We start from the raw sequence: 17,694 nt of genomic DNA on the forward strand, positions 1-17,694 counted from the left end.
GTCACAAAACCCAGAGCAAGCTTCGTGTTAGAGAAAAATATACAACAACTAGTCTACCAATGGCTTAAGAGTTTGTGTTTTCCCGATGGACATGCCTCGAACATATCAAGGTTGGTTAATTAGGAGAAATGCAGTTTGTATGGAATGAAGAGCTATGAATGCCACGCGTTTATGCAAACACTCATTCCATTCTTTTATCGTGATTTGTTGCCAAAGGGTATATGGGATGCACTCACGAAGATTAGTCATTTCTTTAGAGATATATGCTCCAACAAGTTGCATACAAATCACATTGAGCAGCTTGAAATGAATATCATCGAGACAATATGCAAACTTGAGATGATATTCCCTCTATCATTTTTGACTCCATGGAGCATCTACCCATACATTTATCGTATGAGGCAAAAGTTGGAGAACCAGTCCACTATAGATGAATGTATCCATTTGAGAGGTTAGAGATTAGTATTTAAAAGTGTATTTTTATCAAAGTTTTATATCATCATTTTGCACTTGAAGTATCAATAACTCCTTAACCAGATCATGTTTTATAATAACAAGTCTGATAATATAATATACCTTTAATTTATGGTAAATGTTCATTTTAAATGCATGCCTATCACATAAATCAAAGGATTGATTGATGAGTTTAACTACTGAAATTGAGAAGACAAAAAGAGGGCTAAGCTTAGAAAAGAGATGCTGGTTGAATTCAAATTAGAACACCATTCGGTTATTAGATCATAACTGTAGCTGTAGAACTTGGATTTAGGTTTGGTTTATATGGATAGAGAGATAAGACATAGGCCTAAAACTTTCATGAAGAGTCCAAGATTCAAAATGACCGTTTTCAAGTTCCAATTGTAGCAACAACAGAGAAGTCGGAATCTGTCCTGCAGCCCAGACACTGTTCAGTGTTCAGCCCATATCTCGAGTTCTAGAAGTCCAAATGACCTAATTCTTGTTTTGTTGGAAAGCTGAGACAATTTCCAAAACTTTCATGAAGACTATTTGTTCAAATTCTAATGTTAGCAATGACGATTTCTGCAGACAAGAAGATAAGGATTGTTACCAAGTCAAGAGGTGGCCACCCACTCAACAATTAGTCATCAAATCAATAGTTCCGAATTTTGGCCTATAAAAGGAGGCATTTGCCATGCATTTAGGCATATTACTTTTCAGATCAAGATCATTACCTTTCTTGCTTTCTTTCTTTGTAGTTTTAATGTTCTAGTTTTATTTCATGTTATAGTTTCATTAATATCTTGTTTATGCATTTCATTTCCTTTACTATACTTATATAATTATGTTCTCATCTTATTTATTTATGTTTATCTTCTTCATAATGTTTAGCTAAGTTTAATATGTCAAGGTGAAAAGGTTTCACTAATGGTGTTAGGATATGTATAATATAAACTTAATATGGACTTTAATGCTTACATCCAAGAAAGTTTGTTGTTAGCATGTCTTATCATTTTTATCTTATTAATTCTTAATACCTTACTTGTTAAATGGTTAATCTAGATTTGTGTTGTATAACACTTGGTACAATAAATGTTTGATCCTTCATAGCCAACTGTATGGTATAACCAACACATGTGCTATGAAAGGAACTTGATTTGTTGTTAGCATAAGTTAGCATCATGAATTCCTGACAATATTTAAAAGTATTGGTGTTACTTAAATAAGATAACTAATATGATCATGTTAATAATTTATAATGAGCTATTAATGACAAATCATTTGATTGTAACCTCCTTTGTGTGTGGTTTCCAATTGAGTAAAAAAAGAAGTTTATATTATACTTATTTGAAATACCATTAGTGGATCCTCTAACCTTGACATTTGTTTTTATCATTATTTAATCCTCACATTAATCTCACATCTCAAAATTCTCTTTAACTCATTATTATTATTATTATTATTATTATTATTTATATAGTTAACCTCCCTGTGGTTCGAACCCGGTTTTGCCGGGTTATTTATTACTTCGACACTCCTGCACTTGGGAGAAGACATCAATCTTTTGGTCGTGTCAGTTAGATATTACAGATGTAATGTAATTCATAAAGTATTTTCATTGTTTTTCTTAATTCATGAATCGACAAATTCATTGTTTAGTGACCACGCACACCGATAGCTCCGTTCCGTTCACTGCACATGCGAAACGGATGGTAAGATTAATTTTAATGAAATCTATCATTAATTAATTTGTTGTTATTTATAAATATATTTAACTTGCAACATTTTTTTTCCTTACATGATACGTCTCTTGGACATGAGCCGAGCCCAATGGAGCTATTTGTGGAGACGCACGTGCGGAGTGCAGACCGTCAAAGGGGGGTGCAACAGTTCATCGACAATCGCGCTCAACACTTCGTGGTATGTTCGTTCAATCATTTTATTTTGTAAGTAATTATTATCTTGAATTGAATATGATGATTTCTTTTTTAATTTTCAGGAGACATATAATAGTCGGTTGAGGGAGAGATACGAGGACGATCCTTTGACCCACCCGGATTTCGATCCGAATTTGTGGATGAAGGCGGGATCGTTTGGTGGACCCAATAAAAATTAGGTGTACAGATTCTCCAACGCTACAGCCGATAACTTGTGGGCGGCTCGTAGTGTCTCAACCGTTGGGAGCTCCCAATCATTATCGAGCACCCAGTCTGAGGAGATCGTGGCCTTGAAACAACAATATTAGCAACTCTCGGCGAATTATGAACAACTCCACCAGCTCGTCATGGACATGAGATCACAGATGGGTGATATGTGTGCGCCCCTTTTTTGGCCATATGGTCTCAGGAACGATCAGCCTCCTCCTCCTCCTCCTCTTCCTCCAGCTCCGCCATTGTTCTAGTTCAATTTTTTTTTGGAAACACTTTAAAATTGTAATGAATATTTGGATGAATATTATTTAACTTTATTTTTCTAATTTTAATGTTTTATACAATTTTATTTGCTTAATTGATTTTTTTTTACTATTATTCTATATAATTTTATATTATTTATTCTACGCAATTTTATTTTTAAAAATATTTTTAAATTATAACCGATAGATTTACAGACGAAATTATTCTATCGGTATTTCACAGAGAGATGCAAAATATTTACTACATATGCCACAGTCACCGACGTCTCTACAAATGGAATCCGTCCGTTGGAATTTCACAAAGAGTTGTGAAATATTTACTAAATATGCCACAATCACCGACGCTTCTATAGATGAAATCCGCCCGTCGGTATTTTACAGAGAGTTGTGAAATATTTACTAAATATGCCACAATCACCGACGTCGTGGTCCGTCGATGATTTATTGTTGGCAATCCAGACGGAATAATTTTGTCGGTATATTTACAGTGGGAATATTTTTGTGTGCGCATTTTCTGTCTGTAAAACCATTTGTTATCTTTTTTTTACCGACAAGAGTAGCGACCGAACATGGAATCACCGACAAACGGTATTCCGATGAACAAATTCTATCGGGGAAGTCGTCGATAAAAGTTTTACTGATAGAATGGTAATCTTACACCAATGGAAAATGATCGTCGGGAAAACTGTTAATTGTTGTAGTGAAATTCATGCTTCTACTTCTTACCAAATATGATTGTCTGATTCAAGATGAAAGCGAGGAGCAATTCGTGATGATAACGTGTTGTAAAACTATGTATCATGAAGTATACAATAATATAACAATATAATTAATAAAGAGTAAATAGAATATATAAGAACAATGAAGATTAAGGGGATGAAGAGAGAACATTTTTATTTCATATGAATTTATAGTTATATGTGTGTATCATATCCTTTCAACAATACTCCTATTTATAGGCACATGTACATAAATATTTTTAAGCTCAAAGGTCATAAGAAGATGTAGATTCAAATGAACTTGAAGATATTCAAATGAACTTCATGATGATGAATGAACATAATAATAAAGGGGTGTAGGAAGACATCTAGACATCCACATATAATATATGATTTTATAACAATTTATTTATTTTCAAATCATGTAAAATATTACTAACCTTTATTTTTTTGTTTCATTATCGTGATATTATTTAATTGGTCTAAAAATAATATATAACTAGTATAATAACTATACTAATTATTAAATAATAACTATACTAGTAAATAATAATTATACAATTTATTTATGCTTGAAATTTTCAATAATTTTTTAATTAGAAAAATCGAATTGACTTGCTAGTATCAAGAAAAATATTGCAAACTTTAATACTAATATTCAACTTGACATCTTATGGCTTATTTAGAAGGCTGCTAATTAACTATAACTAAAAGGGATCAGTGTTTTACTGTAGCGAGAGTTACTGTAGACTGTGAGTGCTTTCACTATGAACTACACTGTTTTGGTTTGCTCTTTGCTAAAAGCACTGTAAATTAGGGAGATGTAATGATAGGGTTGCCCTTGCCATAAAGAGTTGCAAAGACTGCAGGGGGTGGGGAGAAAATGGTCAGTTCAGATTTTGGTGGGGTTCCACGACCCAGAAAGCAGACACCTGGCACTCAGCTTCAAGCCTTGACACTAGGGCCAGACCTGCGCGTTTGACAGCAGCCCAGGAAATGGACACTATGTTGTGTTTTGGGTCAACAATTGCAACTGAGGGCATTGCCTCCTCTGCCAAAAGTTATTGGGTCTAGATGCCAAGTCAAGCCCAAAACACTTCCAAAAGAAGCTAACATCGTTAGGTCCTGCTGAGCCAGACCCAAAACACTTCAAAAAGGGGCTGGGTCTGGCTATGCCACACCCAAGGATATTATTATATATATTATAAATATTTTAAATTTTATTATTATTAATAGTAAAAAAATTATTTGTATTATAAATATTAATTTTTGTGTTATAATTAAAATTATTAATATAAAAATAGTATTATTTCTATTATAAATATTTTTTTATTATAATTAAAAGTATTAATATAAAAAATAGTACTATTTGTGTTATAAATATTATTATTTTTATTATAATTAATAGTATTAATATTAGAAATAGTATTATTTGTGTTATATATAATATTATTTGTACTATAATTAAAAGTATTAATCTCAAAAATATTATTATTTGTGTTAAAAATAATATTATTTTTACTATAATTAAACATATTAATATAAAAAATAGTATTATTCATGTTATAAATATTATTATTTTTACTATAATTAATAGTATTCATATTAAAAATAATATTATTTGGGTTATAAATATTGTAGAGCCATAGGGGGCATTTCTCTACTGTGCTTTTTTTTTTGTCAAGAATTGCAGCTTGGGGGGTGGGGCATTACTTTCTCTGCCAAAAGCTATTGGCCCTGGCTTCATAGCTGGACCTAACATTGTTGGGTTTGGCTTCAAAGTCAGGCCCAAAACTTTTTCAATAGGAGCCAACAACGTTGGGTCCTCCTGCCCAACAGTACTCAATAATGTTGGGACTGACAAAACACTTTAAAAAAGGGCTGGGTGTGGTTACCTAGCCAGACCCACCGATCTGGTTGCTGTGCAGCCATATACAAGGAAATTATTATTTGTATTATAAATATTTTAAATTTTATTATTATTAATATTATTATTTGTATTATAAATATATTTTTTATTATAATTAAAAGTATTAATATAAAAAATAGAACTATTTGTGTTATAAATATTATTATTTTTATTATAATTAAAAGTATTAATATTAAAAATAGTATTATTTATGTTATAAATATTATCATTTTTATAATAATTAATAGTATTAACATAAAAAATTATTATTTTTGTTATAAATATTATTATTTTTATTATAATTAATAGTATTAATATTAAAAATAGTATTATTTGTATTATAAATATTATAAGAACTTAGGTTAGTCGAGTTTAATATTATTATTAACATTGTAAATATTATTATATTCATTAATATTATTAAATTTGTAAAAACTATTATTACTATATAAAAAACATAGAATTGATTTAAATGGTAAAATCAATTATTATTGTTATTATTAACTTGGATCAGACATCTTTTTCCATACCTAAGTAACTTGAGGCTGGAAAGGGGTACCTCACTCAAGTAGCTTGGATGTGGCTAGAGTGCAGACTCAAATCCTTTGGGTTTTATATCATGTCTGACCCAAGACTATTGGTTATTCGTTAGGATCCAATTCTCTTAGACTGTTACGTCAGGATCCAATGTTAATGGATCTTGTGCCAAGATCCAATTCTCTTGGGTCCAACGTCAGGACCGAGGCATGGTTGTCAAACTCGCAAGTTGATTTGTAAAATCGTATAATTTTACGAGTCAACATAGATATAACATGTAAAATCAGATAAAAAACTGAAAAACCAGCAAACTAGATCAAAATCGGTCAAACTCGATAAACTCGCATCGAATTTACCGAGTTTGACAAAATTAACAAAACATTATTGACTCTTCTTAGTCCTCTCCTCTCTATCTAGTTTGTCTCATAAAAATTCCCCTTTCCCCTTTCCCCAAATCTCACATTCTCTGATTCTCAAATCTCAACCCTAGCAGTAGCAGACTATCACCAGCAACGCCTGAGATTGCATCTTCATCTGCAAAGTCTCTGAAGTGCAGCCCCCTCACCTTCTCGTCTAGCTGGCCTTGGGCGCGCTGCATCACTATTGGAACCTGCACCCAGGGCAACCCCGCAACTTTGTGCTAATGGAACTGTTTCTCATACACAATCCCAACAGATTGAAGATCCTACAAACGGGGAATCAGAAGAGTTTGATGAGACGCGTGAAAAACTTCAGATGATCAGGGCAAAATTTTTTCGGCTTGCATATAGACTTGGGCAGACTCCCCATAATGTTGTTGTTGCACAGGTTTTATATAGACCGGGATTAGCTGAGCAGCTGTGAGGTAGAAATGGTGGTCGTGTTGCTGGTTTTGATCGTGCCGGTGCCATGGCAGAGCATCTTGACTCTTGAGGTTGCTGGGCAGGAACCTCTTGATTTCTCTTGTACAATTATGGTTCTTGGAAAGAAAGGTGTTGGTAAAAGTGTTGCAACTTGCATATAGACTTGGGTAGACTCCCCATAATGTTATTGTTGCACAAGTTTTATACAGACTGAGATTAGCTGAGTGGTTGCGAGGTAGAAATGGTGGTTGTGTTGCTGGTTTTGATCTTGCCAATGCCATGTCAGAGCATCTTGACTCTTGAGATTGCTGGGCAGGAACCCCTTGATTTCTCTTGTACAATTATGGTTTTTGGAAAGAAAGGTGTTGGTAAAAGTGTTACGGCTTGCATATAGACTTGGGCAGACTCTCCATAATGTTGTTGCTGCACATGTTTTATATAGACTGGGATTAGCTGAGCAGCTGCGAGGTAGAAATGGTGGTTGTGTTGCTGGTTTCATCGTGCTATGACAGAACATCTTGACTCTTGAGGCTGCTGGGTAGGAACCCCTTGATTTCTCTTGTACAATTATGGTTCTCAGAAAGAAAGGTGTTGGTAAAAGTGTCACTATCAACTCTATATTTTATGAAGTGAAGTTTGGCACCGATGCTTTCAAATGGCCAGGTTTGCTTTACAAATGTTGGTAAAAGTGTCCCTGAGGTAGAAATGCTGACAGGATTGATTTGAGTTGGTTATTGAATTGTTTTTATATTTAGATTTTTGTTTTAAATTTATTAATTATTAGTTAATAAAAAATTATTTAAATTATGTATGAATTTATATTTGAATTATATATTTTAAGGTATTTGAATTATGCATGGATTTTTATTTGAATTGTTTATTTTAAGGTGTTTGAACTTTATATGAAAAAAATTTCTTTATGATTTTACGATCCGTTTTTACTATCCGAATTTGTTTTAGATTTTCCGTGCCGTTTCAAAAATATATTTTTAACAACCTTGAACTCAGAGCTAATGGGTCCTGCGTCATGACCCAAGGTTCTTGAGTCTCTAAATATAATTAAAAGTATTAATATAAAAAATATAATTATTTGTGTTATAAATATTATTTTTTTATTATAATTAAAAGTATTAATATTAAAAATAGTATCATTTGTATTATAAATATTATTATTTTTATTAGAATTAATATTATTAATAAAATAGTTAATAAATTTGAAAAAAATATTATTATCAATATTGAAAACAAACATAGATTTGATTTAAAATGTAAAATTATTATTATTACCATTAATAAATTTTAAAAAATTATTATTACTATTAAAGAAAAATCATAATTTTTTTTAAGATTAAAACACATAAAATTTTTAGCAGATAAGTTAAATATTATGATTAATATTATAAATATTATTGTTAGGTTTGACATTGCAACTAGACTCAATACTCGTGGATTTGACGTTATAGTCGGACCAATGGTTTCGAGTCTTAGATTTTTAAATTTTTTTTATTAAAATAAAAAATAAATCATTGACATAACACGGTAGCTAACTAGTTAAATACTAAACTAAATCAGTTACCACCTATTAATATGCTCATCCATACTTAATAATTCGTCAACGATCAAATCTTTTTTCAGTAAATGAGTTCAAAGAATAATGCTCTGCATATTATTAGACTTTTGAACGCAATAATGTAATTCTATGTCTATTTCTGTCCATCTCCCCTTACATTAAAAAACAAATCTTTTTCTTTATAATAATCGAGGTGATATATCATATAAAAAAGCTAGTGCCAGAATAAGACAAAGTAGCAAGAAAGATTACAAACAGAACTGAAAAGAGCTCGGTATACAAGCATATAAAGATAAAAATAGAAGAGCCAAGAACCCACGGCAGCCAAGGAGGCAAGGACGATGCAAGAAGGGGGGTGAAATCAAGACTTGCTAGTCCAACTCAGCAAGCCTTCAGAACCTCTAAGCAAATCTAAGCCTGAGTACGAAAAAATCCTTTCTGCTCATTTTAACCAAAGAGAAAGATGATGTAATATCAGTTCAGAAACCGAGTTCCAATCCGGCATAACATCTTCACAGATTGCTTGATTTCTTGCCAACCAAATGCCCCACATGATACCATGATCCAAAGAGAAAAGAGCTTTACGTTGGAACTTGCCATAAGGACGCTTCACTGTGTCATAAGAGATTCTAAAGAACTAGGCATACGCCATTGCAAACCTATCCAAAACAGAAATTTGGTTCGTAACTTCCAGACTTCATGACAGTAAAGAAATAGATGCTCAATAGTTTCCCTATCAGAATTACAAAAAGGACATCCTACTATCAATGTCAATTAAGTTTCTTCTCACAAGGAAATCTCTAGTGCATAGTCTACCATGAAGAGCCATAACCATGTGAAAACTTCTATTTTTGGAGGGACTATATATTTCTAAAGAAGATGAGAGAAAGAGGACACACCTGAATAAGCAATTCTGTCAATGAGGGTGTTACAAGATTTGACTATGTATTTGCCAGTTTTTTCTATTTCCCAAAGTTTAGAGTCTTCTTGGTGTTGTTTCAAAGAGACTCTATTCAGCATTGTGATAAGAAGATTCAGATGATCCTGTTCTTGAGTTCCCAGATGCCTTTTCCAGGTTAAATTCCAAGACAACAAGTCATGATTCCAAGACCCCATCTCAAGAAAGCATTTTTTTTTCTAATGTTACGTTAATAATACTTCGTTCATGAAAGCAATGTAAACATTAAAAGCAAGTCTTGATTAACAAAACCATGACTTCAAATAAAAAGGAAGCATTTTTTTTTTTTTTAAAAGAAGCAAAACATAAAGGAGTTTCGCCTACAGCTGCTAAACAAAGCCAAAAAACCAACAACTCAAATTTGAAGACAGCATGGTTGCTAACTTGTCTCCTGTAAAAGAAATATTTAAGTATAAAAGAAAGCCAATCTGCTAAACAGATAATAAGCAGAGATGAGAGGCATTAATGGAAAGTTGAGAGTTGCTACTGAGATCGCATCTACTGAGAATCGGCCTTGACATATATAAGTATTTAAGTATCATCCTTGAAGACATATATTTTCTTAAAAACATACGGTAACTTATAATTTCCTCAGAAGATAAAGATCTTTCTTACAAGCGTCATTAACTTAAGAGGTACATATAGTAAGAAAAAGAAATTACAAAATACAAACCCCGCAAGTATAAATAAATGTTCAAGGTCTTATGATTAAAGGACGATGACAACAACATGGGATGCTCCTGCCTTGTAGCTCTATGCATGAATGGGTCCAAGCGGCAAGTGCAGAAGTGGAAACATGCTCTGCGTTTGGTTTGGTTCTATGGAACTGGCTTCTGGAGGACTCATCTTTCCTTTCGACTTCCTACTGACCCATCTATCTGCAAATTAAAATCATCCATTAATTAGGAGCATGCATGTGACTCAGTATGATAATAAAAATTCATTCCTGGTCAAAACAAGAAAGGAAAGAAATCATTTAAAATGTCATTATAGATGTTAACTGCCGTGGCATATCCTTAAAAGAGCTGCATAAAACATTTGCTTTGTTGAATCTTTTTTTTCCCTGATAGATCAGAGATGAATGGTTTTATAGCTAGAAAGGAGCAATTACTTCCAGATTTACAAGCTGGGGATATGTGCAAAGATAGCAAAAACATCTGTAAATAGCAAGTGACGAGCATATGGTGACTTGAGAGCCCTGAGGAGCCACAGTAACATTGGGTTCTCGAAACACTAACCTGCATAGACCAAATATTTCTGTATGAAGAATGCAAATGCACAGAGGACTAGTACCATGAAATAGTGATAAGAGAGGAAATACATAGCTTCCAGATTTCTGCGTGAAAGTACGATGCTTGGCTAATGCCGGCCTTCGTAACCTGGCTTATATAGAGAAGGATTGGTTAACTTCACCCCAGTTTTAACCCGTATGGGAAAGGTTCCGTCCACATTAAATCATAAATCTAGCAAAGAGAAAAAAAAGTCCAAGTGTGGGCTCCCCAATTTGCGATTAAACTAGACTAATGTCCGGCAAGCGTGTTTTTTTTTTAAGAAAAAAAACAAAATTTTAATCGAATCACTTGATAAAAAAAATTAACCATAAAACTATTTAAAAAAATTAAAACAATATTAAACAATGATATCAATAAAAAAAAAAATATCAACTCTCATTAATTTTTCAAACTCATAATTTGTGTTATCAAACTAGAAGCATTATATATAAAAAAAAAAAATTATAAAACGTTGATAAATGATTTTAAAAAAAGATAAAAAATAAGTCCCGATAAAAATTTTAATGTTAAAGCAATAAAAAAGTTTTTTAATATGTGCCTTTTAATTTATTGGTGACAACTTAACAAATATAGAATGAGATTTTGAAAATATTTCATTGATTTTTAATAAAGATACTCTTAAGAAAAAAAAAACCTCTAGCAAATGGCTCTAATCTTACAATAACTCTTTAATTTGCATGGCCAAATCCTTGTGCAAAAGTAATAAAAATTCAATTTTTTATTGGTAATTATTATATTTATTTATTTATTTTCAAATCATGTAAAATATTACAAACTTTTATTTTTTATTTTTTCTTTCATTATCGTGATATTATTTAATTGGTCCAAAAATAATATATAATAGTATAATAATTATAATTAGTAAATAATAATAATACAATAAAGCAATCCTTTTTTTTATTAAACCAATAAAGTAAGAACCAACAACAAACATAATTGTTTTTGCTTGCTAGAGAGATATGATATGCAGTTATTTATTTGCATCACAACACATGAAGTATAAACAATGTAACAACAAAAGCTAAAGGAAACTTGAAATCTAAGGATTCGGATCTAAATTTTATTAATTTTCAATGTTAAAGTCTTGTATTGGTAGTTGTAAAAATCAATTAAAGTGTACGTATTTGTTAGATAATAGAGAGGTGCCACTTATTATTTACTTCCTAGCATAAAAAAACAATATTTAAGAGCACGGAAACATACATGCACAAGTTAATGAAACTACATGATTGTCATGTATTTATTCAAATATTTATTTTATTTATTTATCAGGATTTATTATAAAAAAAATATAAAACTCATGAAGATTAGTTATTTTTTAAAAGATATATTTTTTAACAAGTTGTATATCCAACACATGAAAAAATATCGTTTACAAACTGGGATGATATTTCCTCGATTCTTCTTTGACTCATTGAAATACCTATCCATGCATTTACTGTTTTAGAAAATAATTGAAGGTATTGTCCATTACAGATAATTATATATGCATTCTAATTAAATTTATGTTGTTTTTATTTTTTAATTTAAAAAAATCATTTAATTTTATATAAATACTTCTTTAACCTTAAAAAAAAAAGTTAAAATCACGAAACCTTAAGAAAAAAAATTAAAATCACAAACCAACCGGGAAAATGATGGCCAATTTAGTTGACCTCTTGGGCATGCATTAACTCACTACCAATTCTCTACCAGAAAAAAAAAAGAGAAAAAAAAAAAAAACCCCATAAGTCATTCCTTAGAAACTGTCGAAAATGATTGAGAAGCACTGAAGAAACACCGCACCAAAACCGAAGAGAGAAACCAGTCGATGGTGATGCCATCCAAAAACGAATCTCCTATAGCCAGTCTGCCCAATCAAAAGCAAGAAAAACTTGCACCAAAACTCGTGCCAAGAAGAGTTGGCAAAGAAGAGAAGGCATACAAAAAAAAAAAAAAACACAAAAGCCTCCCAATGGTGCACCATGAAGAAACAAAATAAGGAATTACAAAGGAAGCTAATGCAGAAATAAGCCCAGCAAAATCAAAGCTCGCCCGATTTTAAGAATTTAATAAATTAATATATTTATAATATTTTAAATTAATTAATTTTAAAAGATTAAATTAAAGATACATAAAACAAGCCATACATGTACGCCTAGCTAGCAAGCTAAATCTACGTGTCTAATCTTAATTAAAAACCTTGTCGCATGTCATGCCATCATCCACTCCTTTTTTTTTCCTTTACCTTTTGTAAACTAGGCTAATGTGTTTGGCCTAGGTGTGCTATCTATTATTTTTTTATTCTATTTTACATGAAATGGGTGAATATTTTGTAACACTCCGTGTACTAATAGAGATTTTAGCCAATGTTTTTTATAACATCTACTGAAAATAGGGTAATTGTTTCATTGTTATATCCAGGGCGGAGCAAGAAAAAATAGTTAGGGGAGGCCAAATTATAAATTAGAGGGGCAAAGAAAAAAATTCAATTATTTTTATTAAAATTATAAATATTTACAAGGGAGGGGCATTTTCTTGCAGGGGCCCCAGCCCCTGCCAGCCCCCCCTCCCTCCGCCACTCCCTTTTCTCATCAAATCCAATATCATATTTACTTTCATTTACATTTATATGTTCCATGCTATTAAACTTTCTATTTTGAATAATAACTCTCATATATTTCTATTCTCTTTATTACTAGTTATTTATTATTATATCTTCATTAAATTGTCTTTCAAAACTTTACAGGTTCATTATGTATTGGAAGGGAGATTAATTAACATTTGTATTATTTCAATATGGATATTACAACGTATTTCAATACTTGATTTCTATCCACTATATTACCAAATCTTTACTCCTCGTATTTCTTTCATAGAACAACATCCATTTTATATTTTACAATATTTATAAATGATTATTTAAGATATTTATTGGATTTTACAAAATTTCAGTGTAGTTTCTGTATACAAGGTTCTACTAGAAAAATTTATCTTGCTATATCCTACATAAAAACACATTCTTATAATTTTCATACAGATACCTCAAGCATACCACCAGTTTATTTATTCTCAATTTCATTATTACAACTTAAATCACAATTTCACATAACTCGGTAACAACAACATAGTTTCAAACCATCATTTAGATAATCTATACAATTTCCAAAAGATATATCCATATGATATAAAGAATGAAACTAAATGTGAGACAATTTAAGTTAGTTGCTTATAAAATGATAATAATAAAAATTATAGAAATAAAAATAATAAATCCTACTAATTATACAAAAGGTGAAGCATATGATAAAATAGATATCTATGTAGTTAAACTAACAATACAGACTATATCAGCCCTGCCCAGTAGTGTGTGATGGACCTACCACATATATAATCATAAAATAATAAATAGTTTTGGTATTTAGTTCCACAAAATGAATTCGATAATAATAGGCAAGATCAATAACTTTTGAGATCCATATCTATATTTCAACTTTTTCAGTAAAAACCATATTACTAACTTCACAAATTTCCCTTTTAAATTTGTTCACATTTTTGTCTTTGTTTGTCCTTACCATGGACCTTATATTAATACCTAACTATCATTAATTATTGTTAATATTTTTCAACTTTCAACTATTATACCATATCAATCTTCTAGTCTTATTTTCATGACAAACATCATCATTTACACTAGTCTCCTTTAGAGATAGAAATCTTACCATTCATTTGCCTCCATCCATGACAACAAACTTACTACTAATTGGTTTCATTACTAGGCTATAAGCTTAATATTCATTGTCTTTCATCAGAGATAGCAAGCTTGTCATTCATTGGCTTCCATTCGATACGCCAAGCTTGTCTTTCATTTCACATTTTTTTCCACCTTTGTTTTTTTTAACACAATAGTACAATAATATAAATTGAAGAAACTTATAACAATAAATTAAAGAGATAAGGTGTTAAGTATTTACCTGCTTCTCCTATCGACCTAGCTCTTTTAACTTGAGGTTTGATGTTTGGTGCCTCTTCTAATTTAAAAAGAGGGACCATTATTGGAATATCAAAATCCCATCATATGAACCAAAATTGATGTCAACGCAATTCTAACGACACTTTACTTTGCATCATTATATTTATTATCTTTAACTTCAATATATCTAAATTTCATGATTGTTGTTTTATTGTTTAACCCACACTTTTCCATTCAACATTTTGTAACCATGAAAACTTCAAAGTTGTTCATATTAACAATGTATCACCGAATTTCCAATTAAATTAAATTCTCATTAATTAAAATATTTTTCATAATCTCACTTAAACCTTTAGTTTTCCAAATTTTGTTATTCCTTCATTCCTTCACATGACTGACCTAACCTTCAGTTTTCAATTAAATCTGTAAGTTAATCCTTTCTATTTCTTCTATTCTAATTAACACAATTTTCATATACATTTAGGAATTTATCATCATTTTCCTGTTATCTTAATTTTCCATTCATAAATCCAAACTTGAAATGTGTTAGAAATTCCAAATCATATAGACATATCCAACCAAATCTTTTCCAAACATTATCCTTCTAACTATACATACTAAATTTACATACGATTTATAAGGATTAAAATCAATTAAACCACTTTCCTAAAACTACACTAATGGTCAGCCCTAGGGTCCCTTTTTGTCACCATGATTTTGTATTTAATTGTTCTTGTATTTACATTAAAAACTAGCTAGTCTAACTTAATTCATAAATTATAAATCAATAACATAATTTTATAAATTTTTCATATATACCCTAATTTACAATATACTAATAAAAATTAATTAAAATTTGGTAAAGTAATTGGTCGGCCCTAATTCTTTTTTACCACCATGATTCCTTCTTCATTTCTCTATGAATTTGCATCTTTCATAACTTATTCCAACCCAGTTGCTTTAATCTCAATCAATTTTGCAAATCCTTCAAATTTCATCAATCAACCCTAACTCAAAAATTTGAGATTTTCATCAAAATCATCTAAACTTCACTCAGACTTGAATAGATGGGTTTCAAACACTTTACCTGTTAATTATTTGAACTTTAAATGCCTTTCTGATTAGTTTCCACCAACCCTTCTTCCTTCTTCCATTTCAAAGCTTTCTCTCTAAAATCCTCTACTCTCCAAACATATTTTCCTCTTAAAAATTGCTTTCTTAGGTGGTCTCCCTTGACCAAAATCACTTTATAACACTCTTTAAACCCTTAACTTGGAAGAAAAATTGAAATTTTGCAAGAAAAATGAGAAAATTTAAGCTTAATTTTCTTTTTAATGGCCGGTGGTTGCTATAGTAACTATGGAAGGGAGTTTTGACTTATTTACAAAAATATCATTACTAATTGCCTCAATGTTTTATTATGTATTTTGTTCAACTATTAGCACTCATGAAAGGAATAAAACTAGACAGCAGGTAATTTTACACCAAAAGTATGAATTTGCGTACTATTTTATTTACTTAAATCATCAAGATTTTCAACTAATTCATTGGAAACTTTCATCCTTAATCATAATACAAAATTTCCCTTACATTTCCTCCCTTTTTGATTAAAAATTATGCGATTGGACGCAAACGCAAATCTTATATTGACAATTAGTGTTATTTGCATGTCAAATCATACATTAATTTATTTGGGGTTTCCTTTATATCTTTCTAAATATCTTCTCCTCAAATTTACAAAAATTATTTCTTTAAAATAATTTTACATAATTTATCTCTACTTAACATTTTGCGTATCAATTTTATTACTTTATCTCATCTTAAATTTAAGTTAATTTACTAGAGATGTTCATCTCAAATCACAAAACTTTTCCTCATAATTTATCATTTCTCAATTAAGAATTCCCCTATTTAGCATTGATTTACTGATATTTTAGGCTAGTGGTTTACATGCGTTGTCCATCCGATTTTTTTTTAAAATAGTAGGCCACATGTCCTCTACAGTTGGAGATGACGTGCCACTTACTAGATCATCTCCAGCCACATAAGATGGCTTGGAAGTCAAGCCTCGCCCTTTTAGTCCTAAGAAAGCCCATTATCAACCATTTTTCTCATTAAATGGAATCAAATGACACCAAAATCGACCATTTTAGTTATCATAATATGAACAACCAATAACTTTCTCTCTCCTTTACTATTTTTAACAACTTTCTCTCACCTCTCTTAAATTAGAGACTTAGATGTGAACAAAATAAAATTTTGGATTAAAACACAAAAGTATCAAACAAAAGAGACAAAGGATGAAATTTTTGCAAAACTATTGTGGTAAAAATTGTCAAAAAACAACCCATGAACAATGTTGGAAAAGAAGCCTTTATCTTATTTTTACTGTCAATTTTAATCCTTTTAGTTTCATATTTTTACAAGAAAAAAAAACAATTTTTGTTTCTTGTAGAATCAAACATCAACCCAATATGAAGAAGTTTTCTTTTTTAATGTTGTGAAAACCTTATAAAAAGCAATTGAAACAAATCATCAAACGCTATTCCTATAATTCAATATAACTTGAAAGGGTAAAATAAAAAAACAAATGATGATAGAATTGGAAAACAATTAGGACACAAAATAGGACTATTTGGGCTACTGGTATAGAAAATAAATTGTTTTTGGCAAAATAACACAATTGCAAATTATTTTTGGCAAAATAGCATAGTTTGGGTTTGTTACGTTTCAAAAAAATAAAATTTAATTAATTTAGCGGTTTTGAACCCGACATATAAATAAGTCATGATTAGTGGCCTACAATACCTGAAACATTCAATACAAAGTCCAAATGACCAAAAAACCTCTCTCAGATACTAATAACTATTATCAAGATTTCCTTTATGCTTCCAATCAACAACTACTCTAGGATTTAAGTCTTTTATTACCAACAAACACCTTGATAATTTTTCAAATGACTCCTATGAACCAAAATACTAAAACACCTTTTGTTTTGCAACTCATGCTTTGTCATATGATGTTTTATTCTTGTAGTGCAATT

The 17,694-nt window shown here is 30.6% G+C and overlaps 1 long non-coding RNA gene across 1 annotated transcript; it reads right to left on the reverse strand.

Annotated features, from left to right (window-relative positions):
• Positions 1 to 9,906: 9,906 nt before the first annotated feature.
• LOC18103701 (uncharacterized) lies at positions 9,907 to 10,798 on the reverse strand. Its single transcript, XR_002976932.2, has 2 exons — positions 10,646 to 10,798; positions 9,907 to 10,285 (listed from the first exon to the last, which is right to left on the reverse strand). It is a non-coding gene; the product is annotated as an uncharacterized LOC18103701 (long non-coding RNA).
• Positions 10,799 to 17,694: the final 6,896 nt, after the last annotated feature.

The sequence above is a fragment of the Populus trichocarpa genome, chromosome 12, assembly GCF_000002775.5.
Source record: "Populus trichocarpa isolate Nisqually-1 chromosome 12, P.trichocarpa_v4.1, whole genome shotgun sequence".
Taxonomy (NCBI): domain Eukaryota; kingdom Viridiplantae; phylum Streptophyta; class Magnoliopsida; order Malpighiales; family Salicaceae; genus Populus; species Populus trichocarpa.